The sequence below is a fragment of the Penaeus chinensis genome, chromosome 10, assembly GCF_019202785.1.
Source record: "Penaeus chinensis breed Huanghai No. 1 chromosome 10, ASM1920278v2, whole genome shotgun sequence".
Taxonomy (NCBI): domain Eukaryota; kingdom Metazoa; phylum Arthropoda; class Malacostraca; order Decapoda; family Penaeidae; genus Penaeus; species Penaeus chinensis.
In genome coordinates this window covers 18,757,864-18,762,863 of record NC_061828.1, presented here as the reverse complement: position 1 = coordinate 18,762,863, position 5,000 = coordinate 18,757,864, and the positions used below count along the sequence as shown (strand labels likewise).

Here is a 5,000-nt window from a genome sequence, read left to right as displayed (position 1 = left end):
GAACAGGGAGAGAGGATGAGATAGGCAGAGTGACATGTGGGTGAGTTAATGGGAAAAAATACGACGTAGAGAAAATTATATGAAAAGCTAGAAAAAAAGAGAGTCGAAATTGCGAGATAAACGGTAAACGATCATATGAAAAGAATACATGACAGTGAATTGAAAGTAAGGAAAATTGATATAGAATATAAATAGAATATAAAATGAGAGAAAAGAAAAAGGAAAAGGGACGGCAAGGAAATACAAGCAAAGCTACAGAAATCAAACGAGAGGTCTTAATAAATGGAAAATGCAGTCGGCAAAATTATAAAAGGAAAATAGATCTTGAATACAGATTTTAAAAATATACGTGTCAATTCTACGGAAGGAGAAAGCTGGAGAGACGAAGGGAAAAAGAATAAGAATGACCAGGGGAAACGAACACAAACAAAATGTGATGGAGATAGGATGATAATACATAAATATTAGTAATACCAGAATAAGATATATAATGACAGTATCCTGAGATCTGTTATTGCTTTCTTCAGCTTTACTTAATAAGCTCTATTCATGTTAAAATGACTTTCCAAATTTCTTTTATTCTTTTGCGATTCAAGTAACTAGATAGATAGATAAACAGGAAATATCTAATCATATTCAAGTGTGAAGAATAATCTAGAAAAAGAGCGAGATACAAGTTGAAAATTTGAAAGTAATAGAGAATTTTATTTTATTTAGTATTCCCGTCAAAGCATCACGTCGATGCTTAGAAAGAAAGATTAATTATTAGTTTACGTATGGTTGGAGGTAGTGCGTATGTGTGTTTGTATGTGTGTGCGGGTGTATTAGTGTGTCTGTAACTGTCTATGTCTGTGTCGTGTTTTCCGAGAACTGTTTGTAATTTTGTTTCTTCTCCCTGTACACCATCAGAACGCGATTATGTACGTACGAAAATGAATTATATGGTTCGGTGTATGTATGTATGTATGTGGAGGGTATGTACACACAGTCTTAAGTCTTGAGTGAACCTGGTTGATGAGGCTTTAGCATGTCTCAGCTCTGTTAATCACCTGCAGTGCCACGTAAATATCCGTACAGTATGCTTGCTCTCTCTCTCTCTCTCTCTCTCTCTCTCTCTCTCTCTCTCTCTCTCTCTCTCTCTCTCTCTCTCTCTCTCTCTCTCTCTCTCTCTCTCTCTCTCTCTCTCTCTCTCTCTCTCTCTCTCTCTCTCTCTCTCTCTCTCTCTCTCTCTCTCTCTTTCTCTCTAGTAAGAGATGGGGGGGGGGGGGAGAAAAAGAGAGAAAGAAAGAAGAGGGGGGAGAAAAATAAGGGGAAAGGGAAATAGGGAGAAAAAAGAGGGAGTAAAAGAGAAAGAGGGAGAAAGAAGGGAAAAAATAAAGAGAGAATGAGAAATGGAACAAAAAATAAATAGAGTAAAATCAGGAAGGGATCGTACTTTTACGTTATCCAATATCCTTCTAAAATCATCGCCCCCCCCCCCCCCCCTTAAACGCACTAATTCCGAAGAAATGTAGTAATCTGTAGTCTCTCAAATTGTGTATATAAGTAAGTGTAAGTGTGTGTGTCTGACATAAAGGCTGTCCGTCTGTCTATTTTTTTGTATGCTAGTTTTTGTCTGTCTGTCTGTTTTTTTGTTTTGTGTGTGTGTGTGTTTGTGTATGTGCGTGTGTGTGCGTGTGTGCGTATACATTTGTGTTTGTGCGTGTGTGCGTACGTGTATAGTATGTTGTATTGTATTAGTGTGTATTTGTGCTTGTGAGTCTGTCTGTTTGCATACCTGCCTGTTTACCTGCTTTTATTCATACGTCTCTCTATTCCCGTTTTATCAAGCTGTCCCTCTGCCCCCGACCACCGCGCCCGCGTCCCGATGAACCGATACACCGTGTTAACATCCCTCCGTGTGTAGCGTGCGTGTCCACAACGTCTCGCCAACACGATTATCCCGTGTTGTCCACTCCACTCGCCCTTCCGTCCACCCGCAATAAGGTCGAATACCCTAGCCCCCCCCCCCCCCCCGCGCGTATTGAGCAACCTTATTGTCGGTATAAGTGCATCCGGCGACGGCAGAAGGTTTAGTATTTATTGCGTGACGTTCCATGACGCTTCCTGCTGCGCCATGAAAACGACATTCATATTGTCAATATGGAGTGCCGGTTCTTCATGAGCGTGTTTTCTTTTCTCTTCTTTCTTTTTTTTCCTCTCTTTTTCCTCGTCGTGTGTGTGGGTGGGTGTGTGGTTGTGTGTGTGTGTGTGTGTGTGTGTGTGTGTGTGTGTGTGTGTGTGTGTGTGTGTGTGTGTGTGTGTGTGTGTGTGTGTGTGTGTGTGTCTTCTGTCTATCCTTGCGTTCGTGTTTCGCTGATGCTGTGGATATGCTTTTATTAGGCAGACGGAGGAAACATCTTTCTTCTCTCTCTCTCTCTCTCTCTCTTTCTCTCTCTCTCTCTCTCTCTCTCTCTCTCTCTCTCTCTCTCTCTCTCTCTCTCTCTCTCTCTCTCTCTCTCTCTCTCTCTCTCTCTCTCTCTCTCTCTCTCCCTCTCTCCCTCTCTCTCTCTCTCTCTCTCTCTCTCTCTCTCTCTCTCTCTCTCTCTCTCTCTCTCTCTCTCTCTCTCTCTCTCTCTCTCTCTCTCTCTCAGCCTTCTCTTCCCAATCCGCCTCCTCCACATCCGCCGCCTCCTCTTGCTCCTCCTCTTTTTCTTCTTCCTCCTCCTCTTCCTCCTCCTCCTCCACATCCGCCGCCTCCTCTTGCTCCTCCTCTTTTTCTTCTTCCTCCTCCTCTTCCTCCTCCTCCTCCTCCAACTCTTTCTTCTGATCTTCCTTTCTCTTTGACCTCCCCCCCTAAAAAAGAACGAGGGTCTATGTATGCAGCTGGAGAAGAGTAAAAAGGGGGGGGCGGAGGGAGGGAGGGAGGTAAGGAAGGAGAAGGAAGGAGGAAAGAGAGGGAGGAAGGGTTACAGGGTAGACGGAAGGATGGAAGAAAGAAGGAAGGAAGGAAGAAAGTGAGAAAGAAGAGAAGAAAGAAAGAAAAAGAAAAAGAAAGAAAGGAAGAGAAAGAAGGAAAGAAATGCAGGAAGGAAGCAAAGGAAAGGAGTCCCCTGAGAGACCTCGGTCGACCTGCGCATCGAGTGAATCGGCGAGGGCGATCTCGAAGAGCCTGCCTCCTCCCGGCCGATGCTCCTCATACTTTCCGCTCGACTTCTTTCGCCGGATTTTCGGGGACCTCTTAGCCGGGCGAACACGGGATGCCAAGACGATATTGCCACTTCTGACGGAGGCGTGACCCTGGCTCGTGGGGGCGTGGGGGGGGGGGGGGGGCAGTGCCTCGCTGTTAACACGGGAGTCTCGATTGTGCTTGTTGGGGCTCCTTTGTCTTGCGTTTGTGTTCTGGTTTTTGGGTTTCTGTCTTTTTGTTTATTTTTGCCTTCCTCTGTTCCTTTTTTTTTTTTTTCTTTTTTTAATTTATACTGTTCTTCTGTTTCATGTTCTTTTAATTCTTCTTTGTCTTTTGCTTATTCTTTTTCAGTTTTCTTTTTCTCGTTCTTGTTCTTCTTTTTCTTCTTATTATTATTATTATTATTATTATTCATCTTTTTTTCTGTTTCCTTGTTGTTGTTGTTCTTATTATTTTTCTTCTTCTCCATCTTCATTTTTTTCTTGATTTTTTTCATCTTTCTCTTTTTTTCATAACTGTGTCTTCTTCGTTTCGCGTTTCTTCTTTTTCTTCGATATATACAATAATGATTCTTTACTCAATAATCTCTCATTGTAATGGATTATTTTCATTTTGCAATAATGATTCTTTGCACAATAGACTCTTAAACAACCTTTTTTTACATTTTTTTTTTCTTCTTAACTTTATAATACCATCATTATTTCCTCCTTCCACTCATTCAACCTTCTCCCCCCCCCCTTTCCTCTCCTCTCCCTCCTACATCTCCCTCTCTCTTTTCCATTCCTTCTTCCTCCCCTATCCCCAGACTTTCCCTCTCCCCTCATCCCTCTCTCTTTTCTCTCTCTATCCCTCCTCTTCTTCCCTCTTTTCTTCTCTCCAATTATTCCCTCTTCTCCCCTTCCCCCTAATCTCAACGCCTCCCTCTCCCCTCTTCTCTCCTCCTCCTCCCCTCTCCCCCCTTCTCTACTCCTCCTCCCCTCCTCCCCTTCTGTCTTCCTCCTCCCCCCTCCCCGTCCCCCCTTCTCTCCTCCTCCTCCCCTCCTCCCCTTCTGTCTTCCTCCTCCCCCCTCCCCTCCCCCCTTGTCTCCTCCTCCTCCCCTCCTCCCCTTCTGTCTTCCTCCTCCCCCTCCCCCTTTCTCTCCTCCTCCTCCCCTCACCCCTTTCTGTCTTCCTCCTCCCCCTTCTCCCTCCCCCCTTGTCTCCTCCTCCTCCCCTCCTCCCCTTCTGTCTTCCTCCTCCCCTCTCCCCCCTTCTCTCCTCCCCCTCCCCTCCCCCCCTTCTGTCTTCCTCCTCCTCCTCCCCCTTTCTCTCCTCCTCCTCCTCCCTTCTTCCCCTTCTGTCTTCCTCCTCCCCTCCCCCCCTTCTCTCCTCCTCCCCCCTCCCCCCAATCAAGCATTTATATACCCCATTATAGAATAACCTTTCGGGAATAACGAGCTTACGTCATAGCCCGCCACGACCGTCTCAGAGCCACACAATGCAGGGGAGTGAAAGCCATTTGCCTCTTTGTAAGGACGAGGCTCAGGCGAGGTGGAGTTGGCTGCGCGTGGCGTTTTCTCTCCGGAGCTGGGTCATTTAGCGGTCTCGATCTGGGTTTCTGTTTTGGGAAGGATTGGTTTTCTATGTTTACGGTATAGTTTTTTGTCGATTGTGAGTTGCGGTCTCTCACTCCGAGGCTGGGTCATTGAGGTGTTTTTTTTCCGTGGCTGGCGGTCTCAAATCTTGGCTTCTGTTTTGGGGGATTAGTTATCTCTGTTTTCGCTATAGGTTTATTTATTTATTCATTTATTTACTTATTTATTCATTTAGTTAGTTAGTTAGTTACTTATTT

General features: G+C 44.9%; 1 protein-coding gene across 1 annotated transcript in view; it reads left to right on the top strand.

The window, feature by feature from the left end:
- Positions 1 to 5,000, top strand: part of LOC125029621 (roundabout homolog 2-like) — a 50,381-nt gene that overhangs the window by 6,165 nt on the left and 39,216 nt on the right. The window lies entirely within an intron of this gene.